This window comes from Dermacentor variabilis, unplaced genomic scaffold (assembly GCF_050947875.1).
Source record: "Dermacentor variabilis isolate Ectoservices unplaced genomic scaffold, ASM5094787v1 scaffold_12, whole genome shotgun sequence".
NCBI lineage: Eukaryota > Metazoa > Arthropoda > Arachnida > Ixodida > Ixodidae > Dermacentor > Dermacentor variabilis.
The window spans coordinates 19,874,608-19,893,733 of record NW_027460280.1 but is presented as its reverse complement, the minus strand read 5'-3'; the positions used below and the strand labels follow the sequence as shown (position 1 = coordinate 19,893,733).

The 19,126-nt window shown below is 48.2% G+C and overlaps 1 protein-coding gene across 1 annotated transcript in view; it reads left to right on the top strand.

Annotated features, from left to right (window-relative positions):
• Nucleotides 1–19,126, top strand: part of LOC142566239 (uncharacterized) — a 137,648-nt gene that overhangs the window by 93,865 nt on the left and 24,657 nt on the right. The gene's annotated exons all lie outside the window — the stretch shown is intronic.

Below are 19,126 nucleotides of genomic sequence, written 5' to 3'. Positions count from 1 at the left end.
TTTGGAAACACGTGCTAGCCAATAAAACCTTCATGCTCAACAGTAGCTTCTGCCTCGTCAACGCTTGGTCACGCCCCTGATTCAGCCACTGCGAAATCGGGAAATGGTTGCCGAGGGTTCAAGATTGCCTTAATTTTTGGCAATGCGCATGATATATAAATATATATCAAACTCGGCTTTCTGAAATTCAGGATTCCGTACTTTCAGATTTAGAGATTTAAGTTGCAGACATAGACCTCCGTGCGCCCTTAGCTGTAGTAAACGCCGTGAGCTACCTAATTATATATTGCGCATGATCTAATCTATTGTAGCGAAGTGACGCAGCCGTGAGATATCAGACGCATCAACTCACCAGGGAGACGGAAGATGAATGGGGATGAGCTCTGGCAGGGGAAAGTCCAAATCCGCAGGTACGACGACGAGAGTAACATTTAAATAACTAGGTTTATTCACTTGGCATCTGCCGTAAGTTTAAACTGTACAAAAATATTTACAAACAGAACGATGTCATACCCGTCGTCGTCGGCCTGCCTGACCGGCCTGGTCTCCCCTGGTGAAAATACGCCGTCTGCTGCTGTCTACTTGCTCACCCTAAACTACCCCAAACTATTCCTTAAATAAGTTTTCCCAGCATCCAAGAGACTCTTTTCTCCACCAATGGGCTACTTCGTTACTCCGACCAATCAGGCAAGCCGACATCATCCAATAAGCGGCAGAGTTCAAGGGGTCAAGAAATGGTCGCGTCAACACTCTGCACACAAAAGCACTCTGACCATAACTAATCGGCTTTTGACAGCCGAGCGTGAGAAGACGACGCGACATGTGCAGGTGTGACGTCAGGTGCGGCGGGGGCGGCGGCCGCGCGGCAGTACTGTCCGCGGCGCCGTCGAGGTCATTTGTGTACAAAGGTTTGCCCCGCGTCAAGGACCCCACAAAATTCCCCGAAAGACAGCAAAGAAGGCCGCGTTACATTGTCTTCGCGACACCTCCCCCCTACGAAAAAGAGTGTCCCACTCGTTTCAAATCATTACTACAAAATAAAACATGGCTCAAGAAGTTAAACGCGCACATTAGGGATTCATATAAAGAACTGAAGTATCCGTAAGGAAGATTTAGCATCACGTAAAACAAAACAAACAAGTTTTGACAAAATGGAAACAAGATGCACAAGACAAGAAACAAAGTTCATTCGCGCGCGCTACACAATAAAATTAACAATGAAGGTTATTCGCTTGAGCTGTAATACAAATCAGTGTCTGTGTCACACGGAGCGATGGTTCGAGGCTCAGCCTCCCTATGAAATGTCCTCCAGTTGGAGTAAAGTTCTGTCCCGTGCGGGTTCTTGGCTTGTCCTCGATCACTAGTCGACATCTCACACACACGATTACACGGGGCATGCCTCCGGTCACCACGACAACTACATTGTTGCACAACGCGACGAACACAACACATTTTCTTTTTCTTTGGACGTTCGTTATCAGGTTTGCCGTCTGCGTCGTCATCATCAGAGCGCTCCCTGACGTGGCACGGTCCTAATCGCGCAACATTAAAAGCGTCGCGTTTGTTGCCGGTTTGGTCGGCTAGAATCTGAGCAGAGTCCATTTGGTGGGCCGCTTTCTTGGCGTCCTCGGTTCCGCGTTGAGTTCCTTGGCCCACCTGAAGTGGTGGCTCATTTTTGAAGGTCACAAAGGGGGCGATACCGGCTGGCTTTGTGGGGGCGAGCGGCTGTTTCTGACAGTCAGAGCAGGATAGGACGTGCTTGTTGACGTGGCAAAACATCTTGGGCCAGAAGTAACGGTGGTGAACTTTCCCCCAGGTGCGCCTGACGTCGAGGTGGCCCGCCGAGCTATCGACATGACAGTGCCGTAACACCTCCGACCTCAAACACCCTGGGACAATAAGTGCCATGCGACCGTCTTGAAAGCCTTTCGCTCTTCTATACAACACACCGCCGATCAAGCGAAAGCTCCGTGCCGTTCTTTTCGTTTTTCTGGCAACGGGCGCACTCGGCTGCTCTAGGTGCTGTATTACTTCTCGCATCCATGAATCCTCTCTCTGCTTTTCCCCGATGTCCACATGATCCAGCACGAGCAACGGTAAGGGATTTTCGTCGCTTGCTTGCGCGGAATCATGGGGAAGTCGGGAAAGCGTGCGGGAGTTGCTTTGCTCAAAGTTAGAGCGCTGCTCCTTCCCCTGGGGTCCGTTTTCCTGGAGCCATTGCCGGCACTGGGGCGCAACGTGGCCGATGCGGTCGCATAGCTGGCAGCGTGGTCGCTCGTCGTCGTCACGGGTATTTCTAGCTGGCCAGGGCACTGGAGGACGACGTACATCTTGTTCGATACCTTTCAGGCGGTCAAATAATGAGGCTATAGAGTCCGCGATCGTCCTCAAGTCCCTGTCGCGGTCGGTGGCCTCTCGCGGGCAGTGACGCTCTGCCGCAGCGCAGGTGGCGAAACATGTTGGAGGCGGCTGCACTGTTGCTCCAGCGGGTGTCACTCCGGCGGCAGGTGCCGAGGCGAATGGGTAGCAAGACTGCTGGCCGGCAGAGAAATAGGTGCCGGTCGCTCCTGGTTGCGACGCACGCACTATCAAAAAAGCTGCCCAATCAATTCGGCGTAAAATTTCGAGGAAGGCAGAGCAGCTGTCCGGGTTTGCAATAAGAATTTTTTCCAGCACGTCCGGACGCAATCCGCGCATGAGGTGCCGCATCCGCTCCTCTTCCGTCATAGATGGATTGGCTCTGGCGCACAGCTGCACAACGTCATAATAATAATCTTCGGGAGATTCTGATGGCAGCTGCGTTCGGTTTTGGAGCCGCAAATATGCGATCTCAACTGAGTGGCGACTTGTGAAAGACGTTTTTAAGAGCGTCGTCCACTCTTTCCATGTATTAGGGGCACCCGTTAAAATTTGCGTGGTGTGCCACTTTTTTGCATTGCCCTCTAATGCCAAATATAAAAATTTTACTTTCGTCCCTTCATCCCAGTTGTTGAGGGAGGCTACGTATTCGTAGAAAAGCAGCCACTCGGATATTGACTCTTCGGGCGTGCCTCTAAAGACTGGCGGTCCGATGAAAGGTTCCGCTTGAGGGATGGACATGGTAGCGAGAACAGTAGGGGGTTCGGTTATATTCGAGCTGTTAGAGCTAGGTTCTTGGGGTTTGTTGCCACGGCCCATGATATTAGTGCGTGGCCTTCGGTACCCAGCACACTCCACCACTTTGTAGCGAAGTGACGCAGCCGTGAGATATCAGACGCATCAACTCACCAGGGAGACGGAAGATGAATGGGGATGAGCTCTGGCAGGGGAAAGTCCAAATCCGCAGGTACGACGACGAGAGTAACATTTAAATAACTAGGTTTATTCACTTGGCATCTGCCGTAAGTTTAAACTGTACAAAAATATTTACAAACAGAACGATGTCATACCCGTCGTCGTCGGCCTGCCTGACCGGCCTGGTCTCCCCTGGTGAAGATACGCCGTCTGCTGCTGTCTACTTGCTCACCCTAAACTACCCCAAACTATTCCTTAAATAAGTTTTCCCAGCATCCAAGAGACACTTTTCTCCACCAATGGGCTACTTCGTTACTCCGACCAATCAGGCAAGCCGACATCATCCAATAAGCGGCAGAGTTCAAGGGGTCAAGAAATGGTCGCGTCAACACTCTGCACACAAAAGCACTCTGACCATAACTAATCGGCTTTTGACAGCCGAGCGTGAGAAGACGCCGCGACATGTGCAGGTGTGACGTCAGGTGCGGCGGGGGCGGCGGCCGCGCGGCAGTACTGTCCGCGGCGCCGTCGAGGTCATTTGTGTACAAAGGTTTGCCCCGCGTCAAGGACCCCACAAAATTCCCCGAAAGACAGCAAAGAAGGCCGCGTTACATTGTCTTCGCGACACTATATTGACCCAAGCTGCCTTGGGGAAAAGAGGATCCTGGGTGTTTAGCCGATGCTGAGTGCTTGGACCTTTAAGGTGCCTCGAAGAAGGCAACACAACCCTTTGGCTTCCGCTTCACGTAGACGGTCACCCCCGGACTGACCCATCCGGGGGAAATCAGTAGTTTCCTTTTACTGTCCTCCTCTGCAATCTTTGTCTTTTTCTCTCACTTTCTATATTTCCTGTATTTTTTTCGCTTTTGTATTACTTCCAATCTTTCCGGCAAGGTTTACGTTGTCTGAGTAGCGAACCTAGGTTATGTCACATTTAGTATAGATGGCAACGTACAGCTGGCATTCGCAGGGCCTGCTTTTACAGGCTTTGCAGTGTCCCCTTAGGGCTTCACGGTGGCTGGCTGGCGTTACTGCCGAAAAGTACACTTTCACCTATGGCTAGTTCCTTCCCCTCACTCCCTGATCGCCCTCAGAAAAAAGGGCGCACCAAAGAAGTCTTCTAGTTTTTGGTCGCCAAAAAGAAATCTTTCCCCGATTCAATGTCATCCACGTCGAAAAAGCCGAAAAACAAGTACGAACAACCTTACCTTTTCTTGCTTCAAAATTTCAAAGTAAGGCTCTTGGACCCGGTAATAAGGCACAGAAAATTGATAGCGGTGATCTGCTTCTGGAACTCCGCCATAAGCACGACCACACAAGGGTGCGCCATGACGGGTTCCGACTCTAGGTTCCACTGAGCGAAACAAAACCTCGTGGATCGACTGGCACACACGGCCAAATCGAGCGACCTTAGGAACCTACAACATAACCTAATGGAGAGCTTTCTACCTGACTCATCCAAAATCACGACAGGACGAGCGCGTACTTCCAGAAACTTCTTGTCGCCCAAGTGATGCCAAAGTCCCCCGAAAACTGCCTCACAGAGTGCCAACTAAACTTGGTATGAGCACTCGACAAGAAGAAGCGCGAACTGGTTGATCGCCTAATTAGGTAAAGGGTGCAAAAAGCGAACAGTCTGATATGGAACACCTGGGAGAATAAAAAGACTAGCAACCCTTTGGAGAAGAGCTGCAGGAAGCAAATATTGCGTAAAGAACCGAATCCTCACGACCGCCACAAAAGGGCACACTCCACGAGCCGGGCTGGCTGTGAAGGGCCTGTAGCTCATCGGCAGGCACCTTGGCACCAGGCTGTACATGAACGTAACTCGCCAAGCGTCGAGAAAACTGGCCGTAATGAGCTTCCAGCTTGGCCTGTGGATGGACAGATCGTACCTTTGGCAATGCGGGAGGAGACCTCGGGTGAGGATATCGACTAGTTCTTGGACTGCAGTTCAAACTACATCGATGCCGGGGTGAACCTTGCGGAGGCATACCAGAGCATTGGCAGCCGCCGCATAAATGGTGGGCGGGAACCTGAGCGAGGCACATAGTGGGAAAATGTGCTTTTCGAAAACAAGCGAAGTCGGGTTGTAAGAAAGAAGGAAGGAAAGCTTCGAGTCAGGGGCATATCCGAGTTAAGAGCGACCTGGGCCCACCTGATGTGTAGTGCAGTAGCCACGATGCCCAGGTCGGGAATTCTGAGTCCTCCTTTGTCCTTTGGCAACTTAAGCACCTGCCGAGCTACACAACCACTTGTCCCTTTCCAGAGGAAACGAAAGAGGACCCTCTCCAAGATAAGATTAGTTCGGGTTAGAACAAGAAACACACGCCACGTACGTCGCAAGGAAAGAAAACAGAAGTGAGCCAAGAATTGTCGCTCGAGCCATCAATGGGAATGACAACGCGCTGAATTCCTGAATCCTGGTTTCAAGCTACGCCTTAGCCTGCTGCCAGTTTTCAGGAAACAGACCGTCTGGATCGAATTGAAGACCTGGAATGCGCAACCGCATTTTCACGAGAAGACCATGAACGGGCTGCGGACTGGACGGAGTGGAGTTCAATTACATGGCTGCCCTTTTCGACCTATTCAACTTTGCACCGCTCGCATCGCAGTAACTGTCCATGATATCCAATACTGTGCAAGCTGATGCCTCGTCCGGGACGACAGTAGACAAGTCATCCGCATAGGCAAAGAGTACAACAGGAGGGGAACCTGGTGGGAGTAGGAACCTGGAGATTCCACTGTCACAAGACGACCTCTGCAGAAGCGATTCAAAAGCGAGCATGTAGAGGGCAGACGAGAGAGGATCCCCTTGCGGCACACCACGTCCCACAATGAATGCCTCGGAGACGCGATCCTGTATGAGCACAGCATAAGTCGGTCGAGAATGCAAAGCTTGGACCATCTGCCGAAAAGCCACACTAAAACCAGCCTCTTCCAAAACCCGGAACAGGTACCTATGGCTAATGATATGGAAAGCCTTCTCCTGATCGAAGGAGCACAAAATACTTGGAAGTTTCTTGCTATTTGCCCACAGGAGACGGTCCCTCACTGAGTGGAACGTCCCTGGACACAACATACCTGGTGTGGACCGAAAACTGTTGAGTACTGGAGTGAGTCGCATAATTAGACACTTTGCTTTGTGCTTGTAATCGCACTTCAGAAGTGTGATTGGACGCCATGCTCTTATATCGGAGCTTCTCGACTCATCCTTACAAATGAGAGTGATTAGCCCCTCTGTTTGAGAAGCTGAGTTCCTTCACTGAGTAGGCTATTCACCAATGATGTGAACGGCTTCCCTGACAGTGCTCAAAACTTCACATAAAATTCAACTGACAGACCATCTGATCCTGGACGGCGATTATTCTTCATAGGCTTCAAAGCCGATAATAGCTCGTCCTCGACTATGGTTGAGCCACAGACTTCTGGCGGCTCAGCTGGTGAAACGAATGGAAAGACCGCTGGAGTAACAACTGGTTCGGTCATGTAAAACTGCCTCGCCAGCGCGAGAACTTCATCTGGTGAATCGACTATGCTTCCATCACTTGGATCTACTAAGGAAGAGAGAGTTGTGCTCTTTCTTGAAAGATGCCTACGTAAGACATTTATGCTGCATCACGCTTCCGTTTCCCACTATTCTGCTCGGGTTGTGGCTCTCAAGCCATCCCAGCGTCGCTGCAGGAGAATCCGAAGTTCCCTTCGGAGTGAGGCCACCAGCAACACCAGGCCCGCAAGACAGTGGTTTCGAGAGCAGGAGGACCGCGTCGGAGACGATTTTAATCTCCTCGCGCTCCTCGAGTGCTCGACGCTTGCGCCAAGACCTGGAGCACTCGCGCACACTGGCTTTCACGTCATTCTATTCTATGCAATCTAGAGTCTCTCTGTTGGCAGCGATCGAAAGCGAATGGATGATACCTCTGCGGTTGCGTACCTGTCCTTTGGGAGCCGTAGATTTAGACGGCACGATCTCTTCCCTTTTGAGAATATGTTCGAATCGGCAAAGCGCAGAATTAGGAAGCAGTGGTCGCTAAAAGCAGAAGGAACCAATCATGAAGAATGCGTACTGGAAGCCAGTGACGATGAGACGTAAAAACGATCGATGCGGTTCTGCATGCCCCTTCCTGTAAAGTCATTTAAAGTCATGCCTGACTGTCCAGAGCGACGCACGCGACAAGCATCGAACAGTCGCAGCCCATGGACAAGCTGTCGCAGTGCACCATTTCCCGCCCTATCTTTGACTTTTGGAGTTCCTCTACGGGAGACGCGATCAACCTGTTCTAACACACAGTTGAAATCTCCCACAAGAATAAGCCGAGAGGGGCCTACCAAGTATGGATCTAATGCAGTGAAAAACTCTCTGATCTCTAACCTTGTTTGGAGCATAAACATTAACAATTCGAATGCCATAATCGAGATCCACCGACAGGATACGACCCTCGGTATCCCTGGCATGACGAAGAACAAGGCCGCCAAAATTCGGCATCAAAATGATGGCCGTACCTCGGTAGCCCCACTTGCCATAACTCCAGAAAGATCTGGTGCGAAAAATCCTATCAATGTGGCTGATCTGACCTAACCTATAGACAGAAGTTTCTTGGAGTACGAGAATATCTACTATTTTGGATTTAGCTAAGTTGATAACCTCTAACCGTTTGGAAGCTCGAGACAAACCTCTACTATTGAAAGAAGCTATAGTGAGAAAAGGAGCCATATTGGGTGAAATAAATTTAGCGGAAAGCTAATTAAAGTGAAGGAAAGACAAGAAAAAGCGGTCGCGGAGACTTCCACACTCGCCGCTTTCTGGTGACCAAAGAGACTCGGGCGATGTCAGAGCGATCTCACGTGACACACCCGCTGGCGCTGATAGCAGTTGCGATTCCCGTGCGCCGCTCGCAAAAGGAAAGCTTCCCTTCTCCCCAGCTTGTTTGGCGCGCGTGCGACGGACTTGGGAGTCGAGGATTACCACAACGTCAAACAAATCGCTAGCGCGTGTCCAGCGCCCTCGCAAGAGCCCATGGACGCGACTCCCAGTGAAACGGTGCTCCCAGCGCCTAAAGAGCGGCGCGAATTTCTCGACCGCTCCAAGACACAGAACCACCGCATCAGACGGCTCGAAAGGGGCTTTGTAAGTTAAGTTAGTCTTCTTATATAGACATGCATTACAAACATCTTCTGTAATATGGATACACAGGTACTACAGTGGAACGTCAGAGGACTTCTTCGTAACTTCGCCCACCATTGCAGAACTGACACATAAATTTAGTCCGAAGGTGTCCAGGAAACACACTTAAGGCCTACGAAGTTGTATTTTCTCACGCAATATCCTGTTTTCCGTAAAGACCGTGACAAAGCTTCTGGTTCGTCTGGAGGTGTGCACCTCCATAGCTCTGTTGCTTGCCAACAGTTTGTTCTTTAGATGACACTCGAGGCTGTATATGTGCGAGCAATTTTAACAACCTGATAAACATTTGCTCTATTTACATACCGCTTTATTAGCAGCTCATTAGCATTAGCAGCTCCCAGGCCCTTACATTATCACGGGGGACTTTAACGCTCATGACAACCTCTGGGGAGACTACCGGTGCAACACGAGAGGCCAAATGATTGAAAACTTTCTTGTAAATTCAGGCACATGCCGCTTAGTAAGGGCCTACCTACAACGTCTATCATAATTCATGTTCTTCTATAGATTTAGCGATTGGCTTTGTGGTCCTTCTACCTTATTTAGAATGGAGTGTAGTAAGAAATCCTTTAGGAGGTGACCACTTCCCGGTAACGTTAAAAGAGCAACACGAATGTCCTCGACATGCCCCTCGGTAGAAACTAGCCTCCGCCGATTGAGATTATTTTAAAGACTCAACTTACTTATCACAGGATAAGCAATTTTACTATAGATGACGCACTATAGCTTATTCGACCCCTTTTATTATTGACGCAGCAGAAAAGTTCATCCCTCAAGCAAAAGGTCATTCAAGTGGAAGACGAGTTTTCTGGTGGAACGATGATTGCAGACAAGCTCGAAAGAAGCAAGACAAAGCATGGGACACTCTGCGCCGATATCCTACTGGAGCAAATATTTCTTGAATTTAAACATTCTAAATCACAGGGAAGGCGTCCATGACGGCAGGCTAGGAGAGCAAGCTGGGAGAGGTTTCTTTTTGAATCATTTCGTATACCCAGGAAAGAAAAGTGTGGAGCGCGCTCAAAAGGCTAAAGGGACAGCAACCGCATCCGCTGCTCTTGGTAAATAATGAAGGAAACAGGCTGGAAGACAAGGCAGACGCGATTGGTAAACATATTGAGTATGTATCTAGCTCCACGCACTATTCACAGGCATTCCTTAAATACAAAGAAATAGCGGAACGCAAGGCACTAGACCGCAGGTGCTGAGGAAATGACCCATATAACTGTCCTTTCAACATTGCCGAGCTTAGAGCAGCATTAATGTAGGTCTGCTAAAGCTCTGCGCCGAGAGCAGACAGGATCGTGTATGGCACGATCAAGAACAAGGGCACACGGATGACGTACACTGCTCGCACTTTCTAGCATTTAGGCAGCCGGACACCTTCGTGGAGAGAACCTATCATTGTTCCAGTTTTGAAACTGGGTGAAGGCTTATCCTAAGTAACTAGCTATACCGTCCGATGGCGCTCACCAGCTGCCTATGTAAGCTTTTCGAGAAAGTCATAAATCGCCGTCTTTTGCATTCCCTAGATTGAAACACAACGCTTGATCCCCACCAGTGTGGTTTTCGGAAAGGCCGGTCCACAACCAACGATCTTATGATCACTGAGGCTAACATGCGTGATGCATATGCCCCTAGACAATACTTTCAGTTCTTTTAGATGTGGAAAACTCCTATGACAGCACATGGCGCTACGGTATTATCATAGATCTATCGGGAATGGGTATCCGTGGCAACATCCTTAGCATAATTCAAAGCTAACTCCCATACCGTACTTTAAGTTTTAGAATTGGTAATGCTCTGTGTTGTGCCTGGCGGTCCTCATGGACAAAAGATGCACACCGGCGAGAGTGCAGTCATGGAATGCCATTCCCGCTTCGTCGTCTTTTTGACGCCAAAGAGCTGGCGACTAAACCAGGTTCACGTCAAGATAATTTATAAGCGATTATGTGTCTGTTCAACGACCCGAAGCTGACGAACGAGACGAGTTCTGTGATCGCAAACTAAAGGGGTCATCGGCCATGTGCATTGGCTATTGCTGAAAGGAAGTTCAAAATGGTGGATGGTCGGGTTTGTTGGTACGAATACACACTTCAGCAAAAAGAGTAAAAATGGGACACAGAAAATGAGCGCAAGATACAGGCGCTGAGTGAGTCGAGCGCATTCAGGCAAGCGGCGATGTGCGTCTTCAAAACGAGCGCGGAACAAGTGTAGACAGGTTCTTTGACTTGATAGTGCGTTACCTGCGCTCCACTATGTTCCATGGTATAGGGAAGATATTCCTCCAAAACGAAGGAGTGCGCATTGGATCATGCCTTGCACATGCATTGAGTGACCTGTCGCTGTTATGTTCGACCGGCGGGGGTCGGGGAAGCGACCGACGGAAAGGCGCCACCATTTTCTTCTGCCGACGACTCGCTTTGAAAGGACGGCAATACGTCAGTCCCCAGCTCATCGGCGCCACCATGGCTGCGGTGGCAACTCGTTCTGTAAGGAGGACAATGCGCCGAGTCAACAGGACATCGGCGCCACCATGGCGGTGGCGGCGGAGCACGTATTGTTAGTGTGTATGGCGTCACCTGCACGGTCTGTTTGGAGCAGGGGACATCCTGGAAGGTATTTTGCGGTGCCGTCTTACGCAGCTTAGAAGTCGTCGGTCAACGGACAGACGCGGCGTCCATTGTCTGCGGAGTCAACTCTGGGATAAAGAAGCGCCTGCTCGGGGCAGCCCCGTGTCTGCGAGAACCCACTCACCTCGGCGTGGTCAGTGCAACCTGTGCGGAACTGAGTGCGTAAGCTCTCCCCCTCAAAGGTGGGTCGGTTACGATGACTTTGGACGCTCCGTTTGGTTGAACGACCGTTTTCACTCACCTAGGGATCTAGGGAGGGCAGGGAACCGAAAACCGAAAAAGTGGCAAGTTCGCCGGATCTTCAAATGCCCCCGGTTATTGTAGGAGATGATGCTTTTCCTCTGGGTGAAAATTCCTGAAGGTGCGGCGTTTGTTCGCGAAAACCGTTTTTAGAAACTCTGCAGAGGTTCAATCAGATGAAGAAAACATAATGGTACAAATCTAGAAAAGCGTTCCCAAAAATGATGTAGATGTTTCGGCTACATGGTTCATATTGAACTGGTAGCATGCTGCTGACCACAAAAGAAAAAAAGAGAGACAGGGCTGAGCGCAGAAATGACATAACGCCCTGCCCTCTCTCTTTCTTTATTTTTTGGTTACACAGCACGTCATTATCCCAAAAATGAAGTTATAGCAAATAATACACATCGACAGAGTAAGGCGCTGATTCTTCATGGCGCTGAGCCATTTCGAGAGCGATCTCTTGCCATAGCCTGTTACGCACCTGCGCGCTTGCATAATCGATGTGCTCTATATTCAATAGCGCGGCGAATCCATCAACAAGAGCAAAAAAAGTGCCGGTTGCTTCGTGACTTAGCATATTCTTCTGCACCTCACTCATGTTGAGGTCACGCAGGCTCCGCGGTCTAAATAGAAATGCGTGCGCAACCACGACTCGCCTTTCCCGCTGCACTACAACAAAAGCACATGCGATCACTCCTGCACACTCCTGCACAACAAAAACACGCGTGGCATCCAGCCACGGATGCATCAAGCCGGCAACACGCCATAGTAGCAACGCCAACCCATCCAGTGTTGGCAGATTTGACACTGACTACGCTAAATTGAGGCCAGACAACCGCCAAACGGACGGATGGAAATACCGGCGAGCATTTTCAATCCGGACCGCGAGCGGAGGAGGCCGGACAAGGCGAGAGCAGCAAGTTTTGATGACGCGCGCGTCATGTGATGCGCCATCCGCTGCGAAAATTCCTTCTCCGTCCGGTCGTGTGAATGCACCTTTAGGGCCCAAACATGGTCAATCCCGTCCGTTCCGCCCTTGTGCGCACTCAATCCGGTGCACGCTCAATCCGCACGAGCGGATCGCACGCGCACTCCTATTGGGCGACGCGGCCTGTTGACAGCTGGCAACCGTTCGGCGGAGTAAAGGTGTTCAAGGTTGGCAACTACCTTTGACAGCATACATCGCCTCCTTTACGTAGAGGAAGCGCTCCAGCAGACGACACTGGCACATTTTTGCAGATTTTCAAGCTTTCGCGTGACTGTGAAAATGCGACTCTAGGCTGCCACATGCTGTTCTGCAGCCGCATGTGTTGCACCGGCACCGTCATCCTTCTTCGAAGCACTGCATAGACATCTTATCTGAGCCACCTTTTAAATATGTATTGCAATCGCATCATGTCGGCAACATGCGGCATATTCTCGGACGACTACTTTGAGTGCGCGCTTCCTTGGCTGGTTGAGCAAAACCTCTCGAATTATGCAACGTGCTGCGTTCTCCGTTACGCGAAAGTGATATGCCGCCGAAAGCATTCGTCCGAAATCCCCGCGTTCGGCGCAATGGCGTAGTTTCTGTAGTGCTAATGACAGCTTGCAAGAATACGAAACACACGCATATCTGTCGCGGAATACACCTGCATAGGTCGCCAAGACACCCCGCTTTACCATTGAGCACGCGTTTGAGGCTCCGAGTACAGCTTGCTGACATGAGTAGCTGCTTTAACATGCACATGACAATGAAATGAAGGCTCATATGGCGGAAGACAGAGTCACACAAAAAGTGAGGAAACATTCATTGCCTTTTTTTATTGCATAACAAACCAGCGAATAGTTCCTTAGGTTCAGCTTCGTGAATAAAGCACAAGGTCTTCTGCGTAAAACTGGAAGATTTTTGTGCTCCATTATCCATTCCACTATTCGGGTAGCCAAATGAATGATACCCCCATAAGCACTGTGAGAGCACAGAAATTTGCAGTCAAGAGGCCACAATGGCTCAGCCTCTCAGATACGTGCACAGCTTCAAAGAGCGGCTACATTGACAGCGAGCTACTTGTGTGAACAAGGTCTGAGCATATCGCCAGAAAAATGCGCCCTAGTGGCATTTACTCGCAAACCAATGACGCCTTTTGTCATCTCAATCAATGGGCTGACCATTTCCTATGTCAGAACCCACAGATTTCTCGGCGTAATTATCGACCGAGACCTCAGTTGGAGCCCGCACGTGGCCTACATGAAACTGCGCCTGACAGCAACCTCCCAGTTGTTTAAATACTTGATAGGAAAGACGTGGGGGATGTCAGTAGACGCAATGCTGAGACTCTACAGAGCTCTCTTTCTCGGTTTTTTAAGATACAGTCTACCTGTACTGAACTATACCTGCAAGACAAATATTCGTGTTCTGCAGGCAGCACAAGCTCAAGCACTGAGAGTTTGTCTTGGTTTGCCCAGATGCACGTCAACTGAGGCAACTATTGCGATTGCTCGGGACCATCCAATGGAAACTCACATCCCGGTGGAAGCCCTGAGAACGCGCATATCAGACATTTTGCACGTGCGCCCTATCACCACCTTGCAACACTGCCTTCAGACAGGCACCAAGCATCATTCTCTAAAACTATCGTCAAGTACAACGACAAACTTCCCTCGGGCTTCACCGCTGCATCTAAACCATCGATACCCCCTTGGTGCCTTGTCAGCCCCACAGTCCATCTCAGCGTACCAGGAATCGGGAAAAAGTCTGATTTGTCGTCGCCTGTGCTGAAACAACTGTCTCTGCTTCTTCTGCACGAGAGGTACGCGGACAGTGCACATATTTATACAGATGGTTCCACAAACATCAAGTGTTCGTCCGGTGCTGTGGTCGTCCCAGCAAGAGGTATTACCATCAGCTTTAGGACTGACCACCCAACGACATCTACATCTGCGGAACTAGCTGCTCTTCGCGCTGCACTTTGTTTCGTCAATCGGGAACCACCTCGACAATGGTCAATTTTCAGTGATTCAAAGGCAGCCCTACAATCTGTGCTATCAGCTCTGCGTCGCGGGCCATTCGAACAGCTCGTGCTCGATATTAGATGCCTACTTCATACATCACATGAGAAAGGACATCACGTGACGTTTCAGTGGCTGCCAAGTCACTGCGGCGTCATAGGAAATGAAGACGCCGATAAAGCCGCTCGGACAGCTCTTGAAGACGCACAGGAAGAGGCCATACCACTTTCACGGTACTACGCAGCCAGAAGCCTTCAAGTGCTTGCACGGGAGATCACGCTCTCTCTATGGTGCACACCAAGCAGCCAGACCAACCGCAGCAATCATCAACACGACCTGCCCTCACTGATGCATCTGTGTATGCCAACTGGACTCCGCCGAAGTGAGGCCACCCTGCTTTATCGCTTATGGCTAGGGGTGGCCTTCACGAAATCCTACTCGTTTCGCATTGGAATGGCCGACAACGCTCTCTGCAATGCCTGTCTTTGCGAGGAGACGCTGGAACACATTCTGTGCGACTGTCCTGAATATAATGTTCCGAGACAGTCCATGGCGTCCGTTCTAGCGCACCTGGACAACAGACCATTGTCAGTTGCAACCATTTTCACATATCGCCGACAGAAGACATCGCAGCTGAAGGCGACGAAGGGACTACTTCGGTTTATGAAGGATACGGGCTTGGACAAGCGGCTGTGACAGTGATGTCGCGTACCGCGCAAGAGTGACGGACTGTAACTGACGATGTGTTTGCTGTGTTATGTGCTCTCTCTCTCTCTCCTCCCATCTTTCATCCCCCCCCATCCCGCTCCCATGTGTAGGGTAGCAAACCGGTTAGGCTACACTGGTTAACCTCCCTGCCTTCCTTCTCCACTTTTTCCTTCCTTCCTCTGTGCCAAATGCAAAATTGTTCCAGAGGAAAACGCACATACCGGTGAATTGGGTATGCATTCACATCTACTATTCAAATCCACACATCGCAAGTAATCTTTCATTCCTTGGGGCATTGCTCCCCATTGTACAGACTGTTTCAGAATTGAGTGTGTGCAGTAAAATAACTTGGCAAATCAAAACTGTTGTTATTCAGTAAGCTGAAAGCAACTTTGCATGTGGGTTAGATAATATACAATGCTCCTACAAATGGGTCAGCTTAGTATTATCAGCCGCTTTGTTTACTAGTTGTTCACTGTTACGCCTGGACTATACGGTGCCACTGGACAATGCTGTATTCCTGCACGCACGCTACAACAGCTTGGCTATGTACAAACATCCCTTTACATCGCGCTTAAATTAAGGTGGGGCAGATTTGCCGTCAGAATGTGCATATAAGCATAACTGCTGAGCATTAAAAAAAATCGTTTGAAATGTAAGGGTGGATGCTCAGCTTTGCAGGTGTGACATTCTACATTTATAGTGCAAGGCTACATCAACGAACAAGAAGGATACCACATAAATGCTCGTGTTGTGACCTCGCAGTCGCAATGCAAGTAGTTTTCCGTGGTTTTTAGCTATAAACATGTGAAGCAACCTTTAAATCCAAAATTGTATTAGGGAAACTTAGACACCGTGAAAAGCAACATAACACTAAGGTGTGCACGTTTTTTCACATAAGCTGTTTGTAGTGCAGGTCAAATATATAAATATATATATATATATATATATATAGTCATATCATGAGAAGCCAACAAACACTGACACCAAGGACAACATAGGGGAAATTACTTGTGCTTAATAAATGGAATAAAGAAACAATAAATTAATGGAAATCGCAGGCGAAATGCGAAGGTTGTGGGTTCGGTTCCCACCTGCGGCAAATTGTTTTTTCATCCACTTTAATTTCCATTAATTTATCGTTTCTTCATTACATTTATTAAGCGCAAGTATTTTCCCCTATGTTGTCCTTGTTGGCTTCTCATGATATGACTAATAAAAATCGGGCCCCTCGGTTAACCCCCTTTCTTCTCGTTTATTACATAACGAGGGTCTCGAATCCTGCAACATTGATGCCTTCAAGTAGCATATGTGGGTTTATTGACTAGTTGCCTTCACCCAAAAAGATCACGCTCTCGTGACGCCTGCGGCAACAAGGACGTTCCACGTCCGCCGCCAAGGTCTTTGAGTGGTGGCGCTGGCTAACACTCTCAGGGTTCTACTAGTGCATATAAATACCCAAGAAAGTGGATGGGGACACAGCGCCGCGGTAGCTCAGTTGGTAGAGCATCGCACGCGAAATGCGAAGGTTGTGGGTTCCGTTCCCACCTGCGGCAAGTTGTTTTTTCATCCACTTTAATTTCCAATAATTTATCGTTTCTTCATTCCATTTATTAAGCAGAAGTAAGTTCCCCTATGTTGTCCTTGGTGTCAGTGTTTGTTGGCTTCTCATGATATGACTAATAAAAATCGGGCCCCTCGGTTACCCCCTTCCTTCTCGTTCATATATATGTGTGTGTGTGTGTGTGTGCTATTTGTAGCTGTAAACAGCATGCATTTCACATTTCAGAATGTTCAATGGAAAAGATTTTTGATGTGTCAGACATACATATGGCACCTTGTTCAAGGCTTTGCACACAGATAGCTATGTTTCGCACAACTTGAGTAGCACATTCGTAAGGGACTACTACATACAAAATCTGTATTGCACCTCTCCTTTGATATTCTACCCTCCGACACAGAAGTACAGACTGCAATTTTTCTTTATGTAAATATTCAAAAGGCAAACAGGTTTTCGGCATCACATGTCTCAATCTTCCACACATGGCACTTATTGCATGTTTTGAATGTGCATTCATTGCCGGTGGTACATCTTCTAATGTTAAAATAGTTTGTTTGACGTAGTTTTACCTGTATTTTTTTTAACTTACCCATAAGTTTCCTGCTCTGCTTGTATACACCTCCTCCAGTACTGGTATCTGTGCTGTACCTTCGTTAGCGCAGTAAATGCTGTGAAAGCTGCTAATTCGTAAAATAGAAAGGCTATCCAATACAAACAAGAAACTTGCAGGGAAGGTAATCTTGACAAACCAGCTGAGATGGTGGCACTATTCTACTTGTTTTCACTTGTGATAGCAGAAGTATTCCCACTTGTGCTGCCGGATGGTTGCAATCAATATGCTCGCGAAGGTTTGGGTCATTCACCTTTCAAGGGATGAGTAACTGTCGCATACGTGCAACATCTTCATCTGCCTATATCAATGACTTAATTAAATGTAGCAGGTTCAGCTGTGTGATTATTCGTGTAGCTGAAGTGGTGTATCACACATAGTTTCCGCACACTATCCGATTGGCGAAAAGCACGCAGGAATTATTCTTTGAGCTATTGGTCTAGTGGTGGCTTATCACTAAACTGACTGTTGAAGAGGCAGATTTCACTTCATCGAAAGGCCCGTGTAAAAATGAGCCAAGAACTCATGCCACAAAATAGAGCCATTATGTGTGACTTAAGAACAACACGTGACAACGATGAGCGGTGGGATTCATCTCACTAGTATGCAAAGAATTGCAGCTGCATTCGGTATTTCACTGCTGGTATACTGAACACAAACCTCTATATGAGTTGTTTGGATGGCATAATCAAGATCTCTCTAATAAGCGATGGCAAGAGCTAAATAAAAAGATGCTGCCTCAGGTGCTGCATTGGTCTAAAATATGCATTCTCACATGCAATGGATACAATCCATAAATTGGTTTACACACAGGTATGAAATGTTGTAGCTGCAGTATGTGATAAAATTGAAATAAGATCAGCTGAATAGCATATAGAATATCTTTAATGGGGTATAGTTAGTGCAACATACCTTTCTATTAGAAGTTGGGCTGTTTTGTTCACACACACATGCACGTAAATGCAACGTGCACATAAATTTGTGTTTACGTGTTACTGCGCACATCAAATGAACAGCACCACTTATACAAGACATAAAGACAATATTTTTTCGTACCAGTATAGTTCCTATTAGCTACGCAGTTACTTTTTTTGTCACATGCAGCAACTCAACTCCGTACATAAGTTAAGCTGATGTTCCTAATCTAAGCTAGACATGCCGGTCATTTCCAGAATATGATAAAGAAGTGACCATGTGTATGGGCCTAAAATTGATGGTTTGACATCTTGTCTGGCTGAGTACTAAATTCATGTCAAAAAAAAAAAAATTTAGCACACTGACAAAACAAGGTGGCTAACATAATATAGGGAGCAGGCGCTCTGCCGGCAGAGTCACTTGAAAATTTTGCCAGCTGTTCATCCTCATTAGCTAGCTTTGATCACATAACTAATGCTGACATAATTGTTAAAATTTGTGTTCAGGATAAACTCATGGCAGCCAATAGGCACGTTTTACATTGTGACAGCAGCTGACTTCTCAGGGGCAATGCACTGTGGCCATGAACATGCTAAAGAATGACAAGAGGCAAGGCACCTCTTTCCGTAGTCTGTCAGCACAGCTGAAAACGGTTCAGTTAATGTGTAGAACCGTGGCCTGTGCAAAATAAAGATCAGTGAGATATGCACTTATAGTGTCCAACATCCTACACCCACGAATGATAGGCAGCAGTAAGCTTACGGATAGATGAAAGTGCACCGGAAAAACATTCAATGGGCATACTTTGCAGGCCCAAGACAGTTTAATGCACATTATTTGCTAATGACTGTTGGCAGAATGAACACGAGGATAGAAAATAAAGCACTTATCAGGCACATAATGCTGGCACTTGTGCTATTGTTCGCTTTAAACTGAAGGTTCGTGCCAAAACAGGTGACACTAACCAGATAATCAAATAGGCTGGATATAAAAAGTAACGGCAAACTTTC